This window comes from Parus major, chromosome 10 (assembly GCF_001522545.3).
Source record: "Parus major isolate Abel chromosome 10, Parus_major1.1, whole genome shotgun sequence".
Taxonomy (NCBI): Eukaryota; Metazoa; Chordata; class Aves; order Passeriformes; family Paridae; genus Parus; species Parus major.
This window is the reverse complement of record NC_031779.1, coordinates 4,705,039-4,728,502: the sequence shown is the minus strand read 5'-3', so window position 1 is coordinate 4,728,502 and position 23,464 is coordinate 4,705,039. Positions and strand designations below refer to the sequence as shown.

At 39.7% G+C, this 23,464-nt stretch overlaps 1 long non-coding RNA gene across 2 annotated transcripts in view; it reads right to left on the bottom strand.

Annotated features, from left to right (window-relative positions):
* LOC117244921 overlaps window positions 1–22,596 on the bottom strand; it is a 31,437-nt gene extending 8,841 nt beyond the window's left edge. For both annotated transcript variants that reach the window (XR_004498893.1, XR_004498892.1), the window contains exon 1: window positions 22,301–22,596. This is a non-coding gene — a long non-coding RNA (uncharacterized LOC117244921). The remainder of the gene's footprint in view (window positions 1–22,300) is intronic.
* Window positions 22,597–23,464: the final 868 nt, after the last annotated feature.

The window sequence follows — 23,464 nt, the reverse complement described above, 5'->3', positions numbered from 1 at the left end:
TCTTTGTAAACATACTGCAATTAAAAACATTTAATACAGAACAAACCCACTTTACCATATGGCAAGTCATCTTCAGTTAAGGCAAGAGAGACTTAATGTCTGACAAAGAGGGCAAGGGAGACACACCATAAATTCCAAAGACTTGACAGAGAAGGGGCCCCCAAAATAGCTTATCTATGTTGGAATTATGACAATGGCATAGAAAAAGTAGCCTCAGGCCTCAGATCTTTGCCATGGGATACAAAGACACCTGTAAAAATCCCCGTGTAGGACTAACAAATCTTACATGAAAAATAATTGATTCGAACAGCAGGAAGTGTAAGGTGCAGCATTATCCCAGAATATCCCAACCTGTTAGTACTGTCAAGAACTGTATCAGGAGATTAATCTCCATCTACACAAGGCTCTCTCAAGTTAAAAATTCACATACAAAGATGGCATGAAGTGAAAAGGCTGACAGTGGAATGGAAGATACACCTCATTCCTGCAGCAAGGCTCTTAGAGTCCTCCTTCAGGATACATTTGGTACAAGATAATAAAAAGATAACTCAGAAGATTTAACCAAACTCTTGAAATTGCTCACAAACACAGATTTTTCCAAACAAAGTATAGATTTGATATTTTTAAAAGGCAGGAATTTGACATGGCAGCTGAAAGAAAATAAATATTCCTTTTCATTTTCTACCAAGTCTTGTGCTGGAGTCCCCAGTTGTGTGCAGTCACTGAGTGACTCTAGCATTTCAATGCAAGTCTCATAAGTTGAGAAGAGGTTTTCAGGGAGGAGATGGGACCTTTATCATTCCCTGGAAACTGCTAATGAACAGCAACACCTAAGATGATAGAAATCCTAGGCCTTTGATTGCCACAGTACAAAGTACCTTGGGGATCAGAGTAACCACAGCTCCAGCTCTTCCCCTGTGCCACAGAAAGCAAAGGTCTGCTGCTCAGGAAGGGATCACCAGCAGTACCAGGATTCAGTCATCTTCCAGAACTCCCTGCTGCAGGAGTTCAGAGGATGGCCTGGGTTAGACTCAGGCTGGAATGGCCAGTGCTTCGCAGAAAGTGCTGTAAAATACACAGAGAGAACAACAAGAACTGGAACACGCAGGGCCTAAGCCTACAGAGGGAAAAGCCACCTCACTTCGTCCCCTTGCTGGCCCACTCTTATGGAATTGGTGAATCTGCAGGGAAGCATATCTGAGCACACTCAGAGTGAGACCTGGCACAGCCAAGAACGCACCTCCAGAAGCCCAGCTTAGGACCTGCAATGATCCTGGTGATCAGAAGTACCTGTACAAAGTCCATTTTTTATGTAATTTTTACAGGATGGCAGAGTTATCAGATGGCTCAGAAACACCTGAATAGTCTTCAGTGGATTAAATGCTTTCATAACAGGTTGGAGTTGAGTGACATTTTTAAGCTCCTAAGTGAACCAATATGCAAAACTAATGAGATCATAAATTTTTCCTCCAGTTAATGTACTAGGTGGAGGATGGAGAGCAGAGGGAAGCAGGAAGATGAGAGACTGCCCAAACACATGAGGTTGATTAACCTAATTTAATCTGCAACAAAGAATAAGACCCACAGAAGGAGAGCCATTATTCAGTGGACTGTAGTTTCCCCACCCAAGGATACAGCCTTCAGCTGCTCTGCCTGTCCAGGGTGCAGACTAACCCAGTGCTTTTAAAGTTACAGCAAGAAACTGAAACACAGGGTTGTTGAACAAGAAAGCCACATCCCTTTTTCTTTTAAGATTCAGTAAAATAATGTGCTGCTGTCACAATCCAGTAACTGCAGTTTTCTGTGTATCATTTTTGTAAAGCAACAGGGACAGTCTGGCAATGGCTGTCATTGCAGGGGAGCCAGCTTAGACACATGTGCAACATCTAAATTGCTGCTCCTACAACTCTAGCCAACAAAATGCACAGTGTCACTGCAAAAGGCACCATAACTTTATACCTTGTCTCTGTTAGCAGATACCACACATCGACAGAGACAGACTGAAGAAACAGCAGCTAGGTACAGAAAACCACTCAGAGCAATGCTTCAGCTACTGTGTTAGTTACAGTAACCATATGCAAAAGAGCATGACACCATCACTGCCAAAATTATTGCTGTTTTTAGTCCTCACAACTCTCATTTGAGATGAATGGTTGGCATTCTCCAACCAAAGATACTGTTTTGATTGTATATACATACACAGACCAATTCTCCAAATTAAACCTATGCACATTAAATTGTTTATTATGAAAATGCTTTTTAAAAGAATAGTATTTTATCTTAGTAAAAAATTAGCTGCTTGCAAATTAAATGCTTCTTTTAAATTTCCAGTTCAGTGAGCCTAAACCTTGGGACATTTGTGAAAAGGCATCCACAAATCCTGTCTTTTCCTGGAGGCAGAAGTACCAAGCACTGCCACAAGACTCAGAACTGCCAGATGGGGAATGGGCTGGCATTGCACAAGGTGTGCTGCAGCTGCTGGGAGACAGGCACATGCAGGCACTTAATGATCTCTCTGCCTTGTAGTTTAGCTTGGAAACTCAGCAGCTCTTGGAAACCCTGAGTGTCCAAGCTGAGACTTGCTTTACTCGTTTAGGGGTTCTTCCCCTCTCACCAGTCATGGAGTAAAGTGAACTTTAAGCGTGATGCTGTTGTTGTTCATATGGTTCTTGGGGAAGATGATCAGGTTTTCCATTCACCAGGTCTTCGGGCATGTACAAGATAAACACAAGATGAGCAAATTCCATGTTTCTTTGAAAGTGTATCCTATTTCCCCAAATATTCCAGTATAGGCTCATGCTAATTACAGTGGAAACAGTCACATTTATCCACTGCAACGTCATCTCTCTGTGCTTCTTCCTTAGAAACAGTCAAGGTAACAAGTCACAAGGAATCTGGAATTCCCTGAACTGAACACTTAGACCTGTAAATCTGATTACAAGAATTGTTCTTCTGAATCCCTTTCAACAGATTTGTAACACTTCCCATATTTCTTTTATTTCCATACAAATTTCTTGTGTCCTTTTCCCAGCTCAGTACTGAAAGAACGCTACACACCATTCTGTTTAGCTGCTGCTTCTTTCCCTGTTTGTTAACACTCATTTGAGTTTCCCTACACAAGGTTTGTGTCTCAAATTCATAGCTGAGAGAAAGGAAAGCCCACTGCCTGGCAGGCAATCCCAGAGCACAGGAAACCAGATCAGTCCCAAATTCTTATGTGAATTCTGCTAAATGGGATACATCAAGGTTCATCTCTTTGCCTTGTGCTTACACCAGTGGCTATTAAGGACTGAAAGACCAGCCTCTTTCCATTATAGCCTTGGATTTAAATTACAGAAGTGTTATAACTCCCAGCATGCAACCACAACTGAAATGAGCTAGGCCTTAATTAAACAGAAGTTGAAGCTCATTGTTTAATTAAACAGCTGTAAGTGCCTAATCATTCAACTATTCCAAGCATACACTGCATATCATTTAATCCCCCCACCCACACAATGAAGGCACAGCTCTAAGACTTCACTACAATCAAACTATTTCAAATAAGCCAGCCTATGCTTTTGACACAAAAAAGAAAATTCCAATGAATGGATAAACATGTAAAAGAAGAGTGGATGTGAATTACTGAGAGAGCCATTTCCAGTACAGTGTGTGTGAAATGAGAATCTCTCTATGGTGCAGCACTCCCACACCTCTTGATTCTTCTGACTTACAGAGGCCACACTATGAACGGCTTTACAACACCATGAATGCCTTTCAAACACTCCTGCAACGTGTAGGATACTGCATAGAGCCTTGTCTGGGCAAGGAGGATGAATTTTCCTCAGAACACTTCCAGAAAGCCTGGGCTGTGTGCACACATCCAGGCAATGATCTACGAGAGGAACTGACCTACAGTGCTACAGACTCTGCCTTGTGTGTTCCAGGGGAGAGGCCTGACAGCAGAGGAGGCAAATACTTTTCTCTAAGATCCTTTTTTGTGTAGCAGTCATAAGATTGCCACTTTCTGGAGCAAAAGAGTCTATCTGAAAGGAGCTTGCTGCATGAAGGGAAAATCAAAATTGGTACATTGGGCAGTCAGCTTTTTACCCAAACCTAACTGATCCAATTGTTTATGAGGAGACCAGAAGAAAAGAGATTGACAGATTTCTCCAGATTCCTCAAGCTAGCTGGCAAAAACAGGATGGATTCCAGAATGAATTAAAAAACATGGTCAGGTGTTGACCTGATTTCTCTGAGCCTGAGAGAATTACAACCTGTCAGTGGCAGATCTGTTCCCAAGGGAAAGTCTCTTGAGAGGGTCTCTCACTCAAGGTCTAGCTCTGTAAACAATTTCACTTTCTCAGAACAGTTGTGTACAGCTGTACATAGTGTGTTTTTCTCTTATCCCACCAATGGGATATGATGTGGTGTTCCCTTTACCAATCAGGTTGAACCTGTAGCATAAGACCCTATAAAAGCTGAAGAGTTGAGAGAAGAAAGGCCTTTCCTAGCAACTTGTTCTGGTGTGTGCTGTGAATGAATCCACACTTCTACATCGTGTCCAACAGCAAAAGCCAGGGAGTCTGAATTATAATATTTATCAGTGAAAGGAGCCTAAGACATAGATAGAGAAGCTGTAGGTACATTCCATATTTGACAGCAGAGTCACCACAAAAGGACCCTCCTGACTTTGTGTCCAAGCATTTGTTTCCCTCCCTTGTGCCAGTGGCTGCTGTCCTCACAGGCTGCACTATGGCATGCACTGAGGGTGGTGGTATGACAAAGAATAGTCCCTTGTCTCCCTGAGCCAGTGATTTCAGTGTCAAACCTGTGGTGCCAGCTCATATCCCAGCGACAGAGCATTTCTCAGCTGGATCAGGTTTGGCTGAAAATAAGTCACTGGCCTAGACCAGTAAAGCACAGGGGAAGTGAAAAGATGAGGACAGTGTTAAGGGTTGGGTTGGTTTTGTAAAACAAATCCATGCAGACTTAAGAATGTACATCAGATTATTTTTATTGTTGTTATTTCAAATGGCAGCTAATTTTTAATGATGTAAAAGTGAGCAGTCAATTTCTGCAGTGTTGTTCAGAGGACAGAGGAGACAGCAGCCTCGCCATAGCAGGAATAAAAGGCAAGAACAGAAGAAAAAGAACTTCTCAGATGAGCTTTACCCAAAGGCTTCATAATGCAGAGCTGCCTGTGCCCAGCACTAGCACCTTGACCTGAAGACTCAGGTACTTGCAGCCAGGAAAACTCTGAGTTTTAATAATGAGATAAATATGTGAAGTGTTCACTGCTTCCTTACAGGGAAGGCAGGATCAGACCTTTCCAAGGGAACAGAAGTCACTTATTTATATTATCAAGCAAGTAATCCTTGCAGTATAAATGCAAGGATCTATCACACCTGGCAGGAGGGAGTCCTTTAGACTCCTATTGCCCAGATAAGCAGCCCAGGTTTTAGCCCTTACAAGAGCCTGAAAATTGTCTGAACTTTTACACATGCCCAGCTATGAAGTTGATTACTAAAAAAGCACAAGACACACTTGCAGCAATTACTTTTCTGAAACCACACATCAGGTGGGAAATAAAAATATGGAAACTGTTGCATGAGGGAGAATCAAAGACATTTGAAAACAAATTGCTCTAGCTCAGCTTTTCTGTTCCTCAGTGGTAACAGGGTCACACTTGCTGGCATGAATCTTTCCACAAGAGACAAAATAATTTTGGATAAGTTTCAAAGTGAATACTACAATGCAGTCATATAGGGTCTTTTTTTCACATATGTATTGCTTTTGTAGGGAAAAAATGTACCAGAAGAGAATTATTCCACAATGGTAAACTTGCAGTCTTTGTGTTGGGTTTTTTTGCAGACTGTAAAGTAAAAAGAAAAGCAGGAATTTAAACTTCATATCAGCCAGTGCTAACAAATGACCATGTGCTGCCATGTTGCAAAGTGGCAGGATTCCTGTTGTTAAACTTGATGAGCAGCAGCATCACCGAGGAACACGTAACAACCGGTGAACTTTCCACAAAGACACTTTGCTTCCCATAGATCTCCATACATAACCTTTACTGGTCTCAGTAGGATCATTACATCCATTAGACTGTGGACTCAGCACTGCTTTAGCTCTTAAGTTAATACAACTGAGACTTTTTTTTTACTTTCCTATTGGGAAGTAGCATGTGCAATTTTAGTGATTTCTTAGATCATTCTATAAGTAAATCAAATATTCTTTCAAGCCTAGTTATCAAAATTGTGTCCTTTGATACTACATCCTCCATCAAACTGCAGTAATCCAGATCAACACATTTTAAACCTCCACTATCTCTCCTAATATCATTCTAGCAGATAGAGTAATTAAATTTGTACATTTTTTTTAAGTCCTACTCAATAAATCTGAATAAATTAACAACGCATTACTAAGGCTGCTACATTAAATTTGCATAGTGCATTTAATGAATATGCAACTGCAAGTGAAAAGGTCTGCTACTGTGAACCTTCCACATTAGCATAACTACTTCCAGCATGTTTCTTAAATAATGCACTCATTTGCACATCACTGACTTGGCTAATTCTGACTTCAGTCAGGGTAGCCTTGTAATTAAGACTCTTGCTTTAATTTTTAATGAAGTTTATGTTACATCAATCCTGACAGTAATGAGGGGACATGGAAACAAAAAGGCTGCTAATAATTAAATTCACAAACCAGTTTGAGGGATAATAATTCCTGAGGAGAAATTACATGACTAATTATTAATTAAATATTCATACTATTGCAGGGCCATCTTCCTTAACTGCTCCTTCTTGTTGGTAATAATGCTGAGATGTGGATGCCTCCTGCAACCGTTCTGATTTTAAGGTCTTTGGTTAATTTTAGTGCACCATTAATCAATATGACACAAAAAATAAAATTGCTTTAATTGGTATCACTTTATTGTTTCTAAATATTACTACAGTTGGTTTAGTTGTGTAGAATTAATCTAGTTAGTCGGTACCCATTTTATAGCAACATAAATCCAGTTTATATCCATAAACTTCTAATGGCAGGACAACTTGACCTTTTTTTGTAACATTACTGTTTACAGATAATTACACCAACTCTTTAAAAGGTTGTTTAATAGCTTTGCATTCATCATAGTAAAATGAAAAACATGCATATTATTTAACTCCAGACTGTTCTAAGAAGGTCTCAAAGACCCTAATTTACCCCTGCTGAAAAGTAAGCAATATTAATTTGTGTATTTTTAAGAAATCTATGAGAGCTTTTCCTCAAATGCATACAAACAGATCAAAAGTGTTTGTGTATGGACCTGTATTCATCTTTCACACATTTTAGATGACACATATAACAGAGTAACAGCTCTTCAATGACATCTTTCACAGAAAGAAAGATGTCAGTGTGTGGCTTTTGTATCACACAGGTCTTGAACTGATAGTTTTCCAATCTCATATGCAGATACCATAAATTCACGTAAGAATTAGAATGATTAATCCTAATTTATGTGAACATTTCTATCAGCCAGGATTCTGCTTATTGAAAGTGTCATAATAAACCCTTAGGATTGCATGTTTACTAAAAGAAGTCCAGTTTGTAGGAAAGTTTAGCAGAAGAAAAGAAATTCCTTAAATGAAGCATATTAGTCATCAAACTCAGACTATGAATTTGTTTAAAAGTGTATGTTAGTGCTTTAAAGAGAGAGTATTTTGCATCGCATAAAATTGATTCTCAAATTATTAAAAAGACATGTCCTTTTATCCTGAAGGGGCATTTGGAAATTCTGAACCAGGGCAAACATATCATTTTTCTAATAATTCAAACCAGTTGATTCATCAAAGTGAAAGAAGTCCATCACCATACATGGGGCAATGATTCCCTTTAGCAAGCACGTGTCACATTACTACAATCTGACAGGTTTGTAGGGCATTATTACTAGCTCTGATTTGTACCAATCTATCCCTTTTACTAAATCTTAAAAATCTTTTTGACTTTTCTTTCTTCCTCTACTCTCTTAAACTAACACCTGAAGGCAATTTAAATATACCACTCCATAATGAAATAGCACTTTCATTCTCTCTAGAATTAAGATGTCATTATCAACCATCTGTTCCTGGTCCTGCTCTCTATTTCTTCCATCAAAGAAATAATTCCAGGCATGAAACACCTCATAGGAGCAACAAACACCTGGAACTGCTGGAGTGCTGCAATATGAGGGTGGGCCCGGCTTGCAGGGGAAATAGCAATTGAAGAAACTTTTCCAGGTAATTTGGTGTCACTTTATGCAGCAGGTGAGGAGAATTCCTACTGGGTCATTCTCCCCATTCTTTGTCTCTACCAGCAGCACCATTTCATTGCTGCCTGTGCTCCTGAGAGTGCAACATCTGGTACACGGGACAAAAGGCATCTGAAGAGACCCTCAGGTCAAAGCCCCGGTGTGAGGACCAAAGATACAGGGCTCATACTGAGATATCTCAGTGGAATTCTGAGGATTCTGAACTAGGGTTTGATGGTAGCAGTCAGCAAAGCACAACTGAACATCACCAGCAGTTTTACACACACAAGCTGTGTGTAAAATTTGACATGGTTTGCTTTCACAAATCTAACATCCTTCTGCAACAGGATAGCCACCCTGCAGTAGGGAGAATCAAAAAGGAAAGGCAAACTTCATGGGTTGAGATAAGAATGGTTTACTAACTAAAACATAATAGAATATAAAAATCATAACAAAAAGGAGGGCTAGACAGAAATAAAGCCCAAGAGAAGAGCTGATATACTATATATAGAAAAGTTGCTCATCACGCACTGTCTGACGCCCAGCCTGTCTCTGAGCAGCAATCTGCACTCCCCAGTCAATTCTCCCCAGTTTGTGTGACATTCCACACATTGGGGCATCCCTTTGGCCAGTTCAGGTCAGCTCTCCCAGCTGTGCCCCCCACCCAACATCTTGTGTACCTGCTCACTGGCAGAGCATGAGGAACTGGAAAGTCTTTGATTTAGCGTAGACATTCTCAGCAACACATAAAACAGTGTGTTATCAACATTACTCTTGTACTGAATCCAAAGTGCAGCACTGGACCAGCTACTAACAAGAAAATTCACTCTCTCTGAGCCAAAACCAGGACAAGAGTGAACTCTAAACCAGGCAGAAAATCACCCTCAAGAGCAATTCCTGCTGTTCTGGTGTCAAACTCCACTGCTGGGTTGGGCTCTCTATGCTTCCCTCCTGCATTAGTACCAATCCGTACTTTCATTACTGACTTGGATGACAAGAGAGCATTCCTGTAAATCTACTGCAAGGAGGGAAGGATTGTGAATGTTCTCAAGAAATAGAATTCAAAGTAATCTTACCAGATAAAAAACCATGTAGACTAAATGGAAATAAGCCCAGAGGAAGACAACCAGATATAACATAACATTAGAGCAAGCAAGTCCCATTGGGGAAAACAAACACCTGGGCTTCTGGTTGTCCCATAGAAGAGGTTTCTCACAGGAGAGAGCTAAAAGCTGCTACTAAGGAAATTATTTTTCCCTACATCCATGATGATGGCAATAAGAAAAACTAGTCATGTACTTCAGCAGGAAAATTAAATATTAGCATTAGCACTGGAAAATACTGCGCATGTTAATTATCTAAGTTTAAAAGCAGTGTAGACAAAAATCAGTCAGGAATGACTTCTGTAGGGCTGATGCAGACTTAAGAGAGAAGACAAGCTACATGCCTTCTTTGGGTATCCCAGTCCCGATTCTAGAATGAGTTCAGTTTTATGCAAAAGCTGTGGTTGTGTATGTGCCTGTGCACTACAACTAAAAACCCTTCAATATATCTAAATAACTACTAACAGAAACTTGAGGTCAGTTTTGGGGATTCAGAGGAGTTACAGTGTTTAAATGAGGCCTTCAGCTCCCTAGGAAGATAAAAGGATAGGTACTGAATAGAAGAATGTTGATGATTCCCATTAGGCATGGAAGTGAAAGGGATGAAAAATGAGTTGCAATCAAAGGAAGGGACTGAGGAAGGGCTAGGAAGTAAAAGCTTCCTTGTGAACAGGACACAGAGAGCCAAGGACTTCTTGGTGTCTCTGTTCCTTCTCTCTTCTTTTTGTGCTGTTCACCCCAGAAGGTGAACTGCTTGGGGTGAAGACAAGGTAAAATTCCCATCTTGCACCTCAGTGTCTCAGAGCATCCCTGGGAAAGCATTACTGCACACGAGGCACCTGGAAATCCAGAGCTGATCTGTGCACCACAGCTCAAGTCCCAAGCCTGAGTCTGGCCTCTTTGCTGAGTTTCCCTGCAAAAAAGTGACTGAGCTGATTTTGTGGAGACTCACCAGCACTTCCCTCTTCTACTCAAAATATGTTTGTTTTCAAATATTCTTGGGAAATTTTTGAAACAGGTTTGGCTTAAAGTGTAAAAAAAAGGTTTCAGCTTTTGGAGACTCTGATCTCCAGCTAATTCTATTTACATGAAAGGAAGTATTTTAAAATAAGAAGATGCAAATATTAAATTTTGACAAGGTTTGTTTTGTTTGGTTTTGTGCCATTTATTTTTTTTTGTTTGTTTTTAATTAGAGCTCTCTTCTCCCAAGCATTCCTCCATGAAAAAGAGCACAAATTTTGGAAGAAAACACTTCCACAAAAATACCTTCCAAGGCACCAAACGTTTACTAGAAGAATTTAACTATCCTGTACCAAGATTAGTAATACTTTATTTTTCACAAAAACTACTGTAACTAAAATCTATTATTAATTTAGTAATTACTTAGCTCTTAGATGTGGAGCCATGATGAGTTGTCCCATGATGAGTGTGAGAAGATACTGGCCTGAGCCTATGTGAAAGCAACAACAAGAATCAAGACAGCAGATAGGATCCTCTGAAAACTATTTGGAAAGTGAATAATTATTTTATTATATTGCTTTTAAACAAAAAATCAGTAAGAATGATAGGCTGAAAATATTTAAGTAGCAGGATGATTTTAAAATGTAAAGACAGCCTCTAACCCACTGGTTTTAGGCGCAAATCTGCATAGCTTTCAGAAAAAGTGGAAAATACAGAATCCTACTAGCACTGAGGAGTATAAGTGGAGTGTTAACAGTATGAACTTCAGAGTGGCAGAGTAGGATAATCACGTCATTGTAAATCAGATGAAAGAAATGGTACATAGTACAGAAAATCAGTATCCATACAATGCCACCTCAGCAATCAGGCTCACCACCCTCCCATGAAATAATCCCGTGTAAAAGAAGTTTTTAATATGTTCATTTTTCAGCAGCCACCATGCCAGATAAGCTGACATATTAACATCCACTCCTGCAGGATGTCAATATTTCCCAGAGGAAAGTGGCCTCAGCCACCTTCCAAGCTATCAACAGCTACAGCATTCTGACCAATGTGGGAGCAAGGGCTCCAGGTCAGGAGTGCCTGGCACAAGAAATCAGTTTGAATCTGAGTGTCCCCTAACCCACTTCCCTTCTAAAATTCTACAAATTCTCAGTTTTGGTAGTACCATAAAAAGTAGAAGAGGATGTGCTTCTACTTTTCAACCATGCTTGAAATTTTGTGCACAGCTCTTTTAGGAATATACAGACTCAAATTTATCATATGGACAAAATAGTCTGAAGAAGTGAGACAGCAGTTCTGCACATAGAATTCAATATGATTTCATAGGGACCCATCCATTCCGAATGTGATGTATACTGCACTGCCTAAATATTGCTTCATTACCCTTCAAATTACACCTGCAAAACCTACAGCCCACCAGACTGAGCATGCTACCCAGTGGTTTAGTGTTTGTTGACAGACAGGTGATTTTGGAGATACTTGGGCCATATCAACACACACTGATTAGTCAATGTCTAATCTGCAGGAAGGATATGCAATTTACCTACTAGAAACAAAGAGCTTAGGCAAAAATCACCGTGCTGGTTTTCCTGCACTGTTCAGCAAAAGCTGAGTGTGTTCAATAGAGGTACAGAGACTTTAATATAGATTTGAAGTTAGCACTGTTCTACTTTTAGGCAGGAGTCAAGTGGGAGAATATTTCTACGGTGAGTTGGGCAGCAGCACTGCCAGGCCTTTCCTCCATCACACTTCCAGCATAAACAAGAGGCAGAGCAAAGGGGTTCTAACCATGCCAGACAGCACCAGCCATATCCCCAAAAACCAGCTGGACTGGTTTTGTCTGGAATAGAGTTAATTTTCCTCACAGCAGCTGTGCAGTGCTGTGCTTTGGATTTGTCACCAAAGAGTGCTGATATCACACAGATGTTTTAGCTACTGCTGAGCAGAGCCTACACATTGTCCAGGCTTTCTCCATTTCTCACTCTGCCCCAGCAGTGAGGAGGCTGAGGGTGGGCAAGAGGCTGGGAGGGGACACAGCCAGGACAGCTGAGGTGACTGAAGGGATGTTCCTTACTGTACATCACACTCAGCTGCAAAACTGGGGCAAAGAAAGAGGCAGGGTGACTTCCAGACTGATGGCACCTGTGTTCCCAAGTAACAGCTACATGTGAGGGCACCCTGCTTCCCTGGAAACAACTAAACACGTGCCTGCTGACAGAAGTAGTGAATGGATTCTTTACTTCCTGTTGCTTGCTTGGGCAGCTTTTGCTTGACCTATTAAATTGTCTTTACCTCAACCCACAAATTCCCTCGCTTTTGTCTTCCAATTGACTCCCCCACCCTACTGGGGGTGCAGTGGCTGTGGGTGCCAGGCTGCCTGCTGGGGCTAAGCCGTGACACCAGTCAGCACAAATCTGTATTTTGGCCATGCACAAAGCTGCCTTCAGCCTGCTGGTGACCCTAGCTGTGCAGCACAGCTGGCTGGTCAAGTTTTTCAGTCTACATTTACAAGAACTACAGTCCACCCCTCCATGCAAAACTGCCAAGACTTTTAACCCCCAATATACCAATTTCAGATGCCACTGCCCAGTCCTCCCACCTGCTGACATAAAATCCCAATCTTGCAGCAATTTACTGTCTTACCCTACAGAACAGTCTGGAAAGTGTCCCAAACAGTGTGTCCCAAACAGCTCTTCTGTCAGAATTTGGGTCCTCAGCAAGAATAAAATATATCTCCAATGGTCTCTTTGCTCACTGCAGACTCTGACACTGTCTGGTAATGATAATTACGTTTCTACTATATATGACTAATTCCACAGTACTTTATTGTTCAGATCCGAGTTAAAACACCTAATGACAACAGATGCAGATTTACTCACACAGTGTCTTCCTATTGTTTAAGATCCACAATTTCAGTGAGCATTCCTAACATTGAATTTATTTCTCAAAACTGGAACAAAAAAATGATCCCAGGATCAAGTGCAATGAGAGCTCTAAATCCACACAAGGAACTCATGGTTTCCAAGGGGACCTGCATTAGCAGAGAAACCTGTTTGTAGCCTGCAAGATGCAGATACTATTTTATAAATATAGTTTGAGTTTTACTTTTTGAATCAGCAAAGCAGAATTTTCATCATACTTTCTATGAACTCAATTTGAGTTTTGTTTTTTATAATTACAGCTACAACACAATGATGGGAATTTCTTCTACCCTTCAACATCATGAACTAGTCAGATGAGAACTTTGTATTGCATAATACATGATGCCCTGCCTTACACACGATATGCTTTAAAAAATCTTAGACTAATTGTGAAAGACTACTGTTACAAAATATTCTCATCACTGGCGTGTTTAATTGAGCTCCTGAGAGGCAGTATCAGTAAGACTTAGGGATAAATAACTGGTAGTCCCATTGGTCTCACCAAGAATCCATTGATGTTTCATAAATCCTAGTCAGTACAAATCTAATTGAGTTACCATGCTGAATTAGCTTACATCTAAATGGCATTCATGTCTACAAATGGAATAATTAGAGGCTAGAAAATGGGATATATGAAGTGCTATCCCAAGTGACAACAGCGAGACATTTGTATTCATTCAATCAACTGCTTTAAAAAAGCAGATGCAATACTTGATTTGGGGTTGATGACGAGACAGTGTTATTGAGTCTAGCAATGATATTAGACAGAGAATGTTAACTGCTTCTTCATATCCATCTATTTATATTTATTCTAAGAGATTCTTCACTTTGATTCTTTCAGATTTTGCTTTAGGATACAAAGTCATTACATGACTACCATGACTACAGACTCCCTATTTTATATCTAGGGTAATGAAATCAGCTACACTCATTAGTGCTCTTCTTTCCACTACTAGAATTCTGAGATGAATAGAAAATAAATCAATAAATAACAGAGCTTCAAACAGAACTTTCAAAGCTACTAATATTTTTAGCCTCCATAAAGGAAGTGAAGGAGTCTTTTTAGACAGAATAAAGCAAATAGGACTGTTAATTTTGTCACCTTGCTTAGCCACTTTGTTCTGTGCACTAAATTAAATAAGAGACTGTTACACTCCCACTGGAGCCTGATGTCACCCTGCCAGTGATAGCCTGCATTACACACTGACATTTATCAGATGCCACTAGTTGGCTAGTTCAGGCTTAGTTAAATACCATCTAGTTTTTCCAGGACAAATATAAAACATGGCTATCTCAAACTATATATAAAAGCTATTAAATTAGGATGAATCTTTGCAATGCTGGATAACAGATTCCTTTAATTCAGAAAGTAGTCTAATTTGCATGCATATTTTATTTATTACACCAATTAAGTTTTGCAAATAGTTTGCGATGAGGTCCCTATGACCTAATAATTCACAATTACTCCTGGGATATCCTGCCCACTTTAGCATGTTTTGAATAATATTGCTATCTCCTTGAGAAAAAGAATGCATTTTTTATGATGGATTTATTAAGAGTGCACACACCTCTTTCTTAACCAATTTCACTCTAGACAGGGTTACTGGAGCTACTTCATAGACCTTTTGTCGTGTTAGTTAATGAATGCTTTCCTTCAGCTTCCTCTCTTTTCACATACTTGTCTCCTAAGCTCTTGTGGAAATCCCACATATATACTACCTAGATGAGCACTCCAGGTGGTGACACAATATAAATGAATAATAACCATTTGAAGCTGCCAGAAAGATTCTATTTTTGCTCTAGCATTAAATAATGGAGAATAGTTGAAACTGGACATTGGGGCAAACTTACTGCAGTCTAACCTCCCCAAGACTAGCAACCTTGCTTCAGATTGATACTGTGGAATTTAACTTCTAAAAAACTGCATCAGAAAATAAAAAGTTGATAGTTACTTGAATCTATTCAAATAATGAAAAGTTACATTGACACAAACTACTGTTTAGATTGCTTTGCTTTAGAGAGCATTATAAGGAATTTTAAATGAGCTCAGAGTATGAAAGTGCTTTATTTTAGTACAGTGTTCAATCAAGCATTGGCATTTCCTTGTACTTCACACGTATGGTTTCTTCCCTTAAATCATTCATCTACTAAACTGCATTTATATATTTTCATTCCATTACAAATCTCCTCTAAGAAAGAAAATTTATAGCTTGCAAAGGCAGTTATGGAAGATTATATATATATGTGCTAAAAAATAAAAGAAAAAATATCAGGCTTATTTTTCATGTGACTTTCACATACAAACTTGAATATCTGACTGTTTTTGGAGAAAGTGATTTCTATGGGATTAGAAATCTGCTCAAGAAGTGAGTACCCTGCAACAGAACATAATTTTCTTTTTAAACCATCTATACATAATGATATGGATCATCTTGGTATTCCTACATCTTTTTTTAGAAAGCTTACTTGGACACACTCAGATAAAACCCTAAAACCAATATGGCATAGTGAAAAGCCCACCTTCCTGAGTCCTTTCAGTACTTTTGCTACCGGGTGCTTTCCAGCATTGCTAAGAGCCCAGGGGAGAAGGAGAAGCCCCTGTGGCCAGCAGCAGAAGGCTGGAGCTGCCCAGGAGGTGCTTGGCTGAGGGAGCCTCCCTTGATATTCCCTTTCCTTTGCTTTGATGACTCTGCTGTCACACTCTGCCCAAGTACAACACTGGACACATGCTGTTCTTTTCTCGTGCTGAGAGCTCCTAAATATTTGTGAGCACATCTCAGCTACAGTCTTCAGAGGGGGTCAGAGCTCACAAACCTCACCCCTTTCGCGGCAGGTCTCGGTTCTGTCCCTGAGCGGTTCACATCCCGTCACTTCTCTCTCCTTCCACTCAGCTGTCCAACAGTGCCGAGCACTGCACTCCCTGCAGAGCCAGGCTCTGCCTTCACATGGGGAAACCTCCTCTGTGCACACAGGGCAACATCTGCAGCTCTCACATTCCAGATCTGCTCAAAAATAGCCAAAATCCTTCCCACTGCTGCCTTCCACCTCTACTGGCTCATGCTGAGCCTTTGCAATGACCCACCAAGTTCCTGTCCCATCCCATGGCTGATCCTCACCTTTTCCTCAGCCATTCCCATCAGTAATCTCAGTTCACATTACTTGTCCAGCAAAATGGCTTCATTGGCACCTGCTATCTTTTCTAACACCTTTAGATTTAGATACTTTTCCTTATGTCTGAAGTTCCCCTTGATAAAATGCAGCTGGTAATGTCAGCAGTAAAATGAACAATTCCCAGTTAAGCAACTACAGGGGGAAATGGTCATACTTTTAATTAATTATTTTGTTTTAGTTAGTTAATTTCCTTATCCTTGGCAGAGAGTTTCTGAAGGGAATGCTGCAAAAGGCCTACATATGGCTTTGCTTAGAGTGGGACAACAAAATGTGCTTAGAGAACAACAAAATGAAGGAGTGAGATCTGCATTTTGGTCTACAGAAATTTGTTTTTAACCAAGTGGGACCTGTGTTCATGTGCATGAGAAAATAATCCAAACCTGCAAAAACATACAGAATAAAAGCCTCTTATGCAGCATAACTCTCAAGTGTCTGGATTCACTGGAGAAATGAGGACTGAAACTGAACCCCTCCCTGGATGAGGGATGCAAGGATCCTACAAAACAAGCTTAAAACAAAGCATGTTTACAATAGTCATAAGCATAATAGGCAATAACCACAAACTACATAATACTCCAGCTCTTTCAGGTCTTTCTATTTTAATTCTGTGCAATTTCATTAACCCCCTTGCAAGGAGATGTGCTTGAAAGAACTGTATAATATAGGTCATTTTTAGTAGACATTTATATTCTGTTGTTAATTGGCAAAGCAAGGAGGAATGAAATAGCCTGGGAAGTATCCTACAGGGAATAGCTTGCATTGGCAAACAAAATGAGCGAGTAATCTCACAGATCAATTTCATTTTCTAAAATCCTTCTACAGCATCACACTTCCAAGTATGAGCGTGAAATGCAACAAATTAGGATTAGTACAAACCATTTTGTGCTGTGCCAACAGTTAAAGCCATGAGCAGGGCAAGAGAAGCAAACCCCCATTTCTTCTGTGAACCAAGCCAACAGCTGGAGATGGCAACCACAAAGTAAGACATCAACCCCAAAATTGCTGTGGCAAGCACGTGAATCCAGAAGAGAACACATGGTTTTGTGGTGATGGAGGGAGACTTGGACTACATTTCCCATCATGCACAGTGTAGGAATATGATTGACAGTTTTAGTAACTTCATTTTCATAAAAACAGACTTGTGACTCAGCCCCGAGAAAAAAATACTGTGTGAAATTACTTGGTGTTATTTAAAAGGACACAGACTAAATGATTATTTATCAGTATACAAAATACTGAGTGAAATTTCCACACAGGAGGAGCAGCCTGAATAGTATTAACAGTGCTTTAAACTGTAATGAATTCCCAGTCTAATTCACTATGAGGTTTCAATTTATACCACATTTAGAGTACTCCAGGTTCAAGTAATCACTGCAGTAATTAGCTTACTTCCAGTCCTCCAAAATAAACCCACTAATTTTTGCAATCAGCCTTCATTTGGTTAATCACCAGTTTAATTGATTTAATTAGTTTGATCTGCAAAATTAGTCAAGTGTAAATACTGTTTTGTAAACAGAGTTTAGCTCCAAGCTGTAATATGGGGAATTCTAATTCAAAGCTAGAGTTAATAATAAAAACCAACACACACGATTTTTGTTGCAGTATCCAGCAGTTTTAAGTCTGCAAGACACAAATTTACACTTTTAATAGATAATGTGATTTTATATTAGTGATAATGCTGAGGACATTGTCCCTCAGAATTTTATTCCTAATGATTTTTACACTCCAGCCATTGACACTAGAATAGTGTTCTTACTTTCTCTAGGTTAAAAGAGAAAATTTTCCTTTTTTACTTTGTTTTTGGTTTCAAAAGGTGGTAAAAGGCATTTATTAACAAGCTATTAATTGGCTTATTAATAAGCTAAACCAAAGGAATATTTATATAAGGAGAGCTGCAGTTACTCCTAAACAAACATTATTTCCAAACATTTAAGAAGGCACAAGAGTAAAAGAAGCAAGCCAAGCTGCCAACATACCAGGCAGAGGTAAAAATAATGCCCTGAAACTAGAAGCTCAACAAAATTTGAAATGGCTCAGATTCAAGGATTTGGCATTTGAGCACAGCTGCAACACTGTACTGACCATCCTACAAGTACAGTTGCCCTCTGAAAATTGCAGTGTATTTCCTGACAGATACCCAAATTCAGCATGTCCACAGGAAACTCTTTAGCGACACCCCAGAGGATGCAGAGCATTTGCTCAAGCCAAGGTAAAATGCTCAGGACAGGCAGGCTGGCAGGTCCCTGGGAGGTGACAAACACTGTCACGGTGTGTCCCTGTCACACACAGCCCAGCCTTCCCCCCGGCCATGCAGAGAAAGGAGGGACTGGGATTTACCAGCTGTGACTAGCAAAGATTTCTTCCCAAGGAATACAAGCTCAGAGTAGAACAAATCCAGAATGCAGGTGAGGGATCTGTTCTCAGCTCTGCTGGGCTGCCACTGACATCACTGTCAGGTCATTTAGATTTCCTGAATCTCAGTTCAAACAGTAAATGTAAACAGTGTTCATTCCTAACTGAGAAAGAGATTGCATCAATGAATTTCCAAAAAGGGGAAAACAAAAACTCCTTCTATTGAAAAACCAGACTCTATGGACAAAACATCAGAAAGTTCTCAGAGTATTTTTCACTGTTAAAAAGTATTTCTATTTCAGTTTGTTTTAAATTAGTTCTCCATTCTATTTGAGTTTATTTAAAGATTTTCTTCTTTTTATTTTGTACTAAGCTTTACTACATCTCTCATTTCTATCTTGTGCCTAAACATAAAAGTATGTATACAAACTTTTCCTCACATTTCCCCCACACCCTTTTCCCAGCTGAAACATTTCAAAATATTTTGAAATTGAAGAAATTTAACCACTATCCTCAAACACTTCAAGATTTTTTTCACTGTCTGTTAAATTATCTCCTGACAGCAGTCCATTTTCCTAAGTGCACACATTACACTTTCAAAGAGGAAAAAAAAAGAAGGAAGAAGGAAAAAAAATCTGAAAAAAACCCAACTACCATTTTTTTTCAGTTCTCTTCACTGAAATGGAACACACCTGACAAAAAATATATATAAAGAAAAAAACTCAACAGTGAGAACAAGTTTCTGTTCATTGTGATTTGAATTTCTCTCAAAATCCTTGCAACTTCACATCAAATATTTTCTTTGAAGTATTTAATTTTCTGTTTCTTTCATTAGCCACTTGGGGGAAAAAAAACCCCAGCAACAACAAATACAAGAGCATCTCATTGGAGCCCCTCAAACTTTAGAAAAGCATTCATCCAGTTCTGGACAGAAGCAGAAACCAGCCAAGACAGCTGCAGGGATTGCACCCAGGCCTGTGCCTGACTTCATTCCACCCTCTGCATTACTGCTCAGCCCACATTCCACCATGGAAAGACACTGAAAACCCACAGGGTCTAAACCAAGAAACCAACTGGGAATTCTGTTTTTACATCTGGTGTGGTTACCATTGAGGAGATTCACATAAACCAAGTCCCAGATGTTTTTAGCCTCATTATTTTCATTGATCTTTTATTTATCAGTTCAATTATCAATCAAATTGACTGAATTTCATCAACCACTCTGCAGAACATGTATTTATACACATGATCAAAAGCAGAGCCATGGTACAAAGCCTGAAGAGGTTCCCAATACTCTTCAATGATGGTTCTCTTCATGGAAGAACAACCCTGCCCCAGCCCCATCTCCTGAGCAAACACAGCCAGTGTAAGTCCCTCAGTCTCTCTGCAGGACTTTTATGTGAATAAGTAACATTTGCTGCATGAAAACAAAGCCTCTAATCACCAAGCCCTTGAAGAACAGCACCCTGTGGGATAGATTACAATATTTTAGCATGTTGGTTTCATTTGGTGTTTCCACCAGCACTCCTTTAACAGCGATACAAACTGCACATTGGGTACTCATTACACCATACTGGAGAGAGCAGGGATCTTGTAAATATGCATTAAACTGGGGTTACATTTTCCTTCCCTGCACACTGTGTCTGAGCTGAAGCACAAACTCATGTTCTTGAGAGCAGGAGTTGGGGCATATTCTTGGCACACTGCCACTGTCAGTGAAATATGTTCTTTTTACAGATGTTTCTCATACTATTGGGAACAAGTTGCTCATCCACATGCACAAAGACATACCTAGATAGACATAAGGTATGAAGAAGAAAAAAATTATGTCTATATATTCAGTGAAACGTGGGTTTAAACAAACTCAGTCTGGAGTGTACTAAGTGTGGACAGCTCCCATTTTCTTAGATACAAGTCAGAGGTAAAAGCCACACAAATTTCACAGGTGGGTGCAGAAATGTGCATCACTGGGTTTAACCAAATGCAGAGCAGATTTGAAGCTTATTAGCTTTGTTGACATATATAAACAACTCATCTATTAGTTTTACAAATAAACTCCAATTTTTCCCTTCACATCCTGTTGAAAAATCCATCATATGACTATGAACACTGGGAAATTTCCAGAGTTTCTGAAGCCAATTCCTGCTGAAGATACAACACATTTCCTTTTTTTTGATAAGTGAAAGATGTCCTCAGATTTTTCAGATACAGGAAAAGCTGTTTGATGAATGAGCTGGACAAGAACTTCAGAGTGCACAACAATCTGACATGAAAGAGCCCTGCAGGCAGGACAGCTTATTAGCTTATGAGGATTTAAAAGATTTTAGCTTTTACATGCCTATAAAAAGAAGACTTTGAAAAGTTTAGAAGATGGGAATCAATTCAATTTCAGAGTCCTATCTCCACAATCACCAGGACTGGATCTTTGCATTGGAATTTTGGAAGGATCTCCATCTTCACAGTTATGTCAAAGTTGCCAGAATATATGAGAAGATGTTTAGACCAGATTCCTATTCTTAGTTTTATGCTTTCTGTGGAAAGATCCTGCATATGCCTGGAGGGATGTGGATGCATGATATGTAGTCCAGAATAAACATTCCTAGTGCAAAGCCCTGCCATCAATACTCTTTAAAAATTCAGTTCAGTAGAACAAACTTAATATTGGTTTTAGTTACAGGCACTGTGTAGAGACAAAGTTGTTGCTTCAGCAGTTAGAAACACTAAGAGCCTTGTCATTGAACTTTATCACTGAACTTGGGCTCCAAAATCCTATATACCCATACCACATCAACCATATTTTAACTAAACTGCAATTTACTTCTTGCTACTTGGAGAGCAAATCATTTTAGCTTTGCTCTCACAAGAGGAAGAAATTAAGGGATTAATATACATTCTTCATTCTTATTTATATGTGTTATTCATGTTTTGCACCAACTAATGGATTTTCTAAGTTGTAAGATTTTTTCAGTCAATCAAGAGGCCTCATTCATCTGTTCGCTAGAGGTTATCTTATTCAGGCAGGACCTGAACCTAACATCCAACATTCTCCTGACCTACACCTATATTCTAGCTAATAGCAGGAAAAAAAGAAAAAGACTGCATTCACATAAAAGCTATTCTAACATTCTACATATAACATTCATCTTAATACTTGCAAAAAGCCAATATCACAATATGTATTTATAACACTTAAAAAGGAAAAATAGAGCTACACACAGTCAGCAATTCTTGTTAGAGTCACAACAAATTTTGCCCCTCACCACACCAATATTGGTTACCCTTTTCCTCATGGTCTGTGGCTTGTAATCAAGAGGAGACGAGAGCACATTGCAGAAAGAATACAGCATTACATATAACAAGGAATAAAAGACAGTTTCTTCATAACCATTCCAGGAGCTCTCAGAATTTCTGGCAGAAGGTTTTAGACGACTTTGAGCTCAACGTGGCCCCACACAATTGCTTAATGACCACCCAGGCATAGGCTGAGGCTCAGATACAAGCACGAGCTTCAGTCTTAATTCCAAAACAAAGTTACTCACCCTCTACCTCCGATCAAGGCCTCAAAGTTCTCACAAAAGGAATATCTCCTTGGCCATGAGGACTATGCAAACCTCTGCCGGGGTTCCTCCGGGCGCACTCTGCAGCAGACAGGTGCTTGAGCCCAGGCTGCCTCCAGAGCCAAACCTGCCAGGAAAACCCAGCCAATCTCCAGGTGGATCCCCTCAAAGTGATTCCACATTAGTGCCTTCTCCTTCCCTTATCTCCATCTCCACACAGAGAATGTTCGCTGCTTCGGTGGGTGGCTTCAGGGTAGAGACGAGTTAAAAGACAAACAAAAAATAAACCTAAAAATGGGTGGCAAGAACAGAGGAAAAAGACTTTTATAAACCCCCTGGAATTTGTTTTGAATGCTAATTAAGACCACCTTACTCTTGTGAATGCCTGTGAGGTCACAGCCCCACAGCAATTTGCACAAGTGCTGATAATTACTTGCAAATGCAATCAGCAGCCCCTTGAGCACCCTGAGCATCAGGTGCCAGTCCTTAGCTTTGAGACACCAACAACACAGCAGGAACCTGCAGAGGACTTCTCCATGGCATATAAACAGGATTTTAAACGAATGATCATCACCTCAGATCTTATAATCCATAACATCCCTATAGTCGTGCCTTATTGTCCTGACTTATTCCTCTAAATCATATCCATCTTCCATGGATCTATTTCTGCAGCTCTAGGATTGTTAATTTATATCATTTTCCATGGATCTCTTTCTGCAGCTCTAGGATTGTTAATTTGCCCTGCAGCACCTGGCTGTAGTCGGGACTTTTAACAGCCAAAATGAACAAAGAAAGCTTCTGAGGATACTGGGTGATACTTTGTATTTCAGACTTCAGTAGGAACACATTGGTTTTAATGATGAATCTATTCCTGAGCCTCTTCCCTCAGGACTTTTTAATAAGTAGGTGATATCACATGACTGCCATCATCTTCAAATAGAAGTCATTATGCTGAGACCAATAAGCCACAAGGAGCAAATACTGGTATTTTTAAGATTATTAATGGAATCGAGGCCTGAAAATTGCAAGAGTCAGAGAGACACTTGTAGGAATAATGTAATCTCAATTAACAGCAACAGGTTTATATAACTATATCTGAATATAGCAAGTGTCACTCATAAAGGAAAACGTCAGAATAATTTTTTT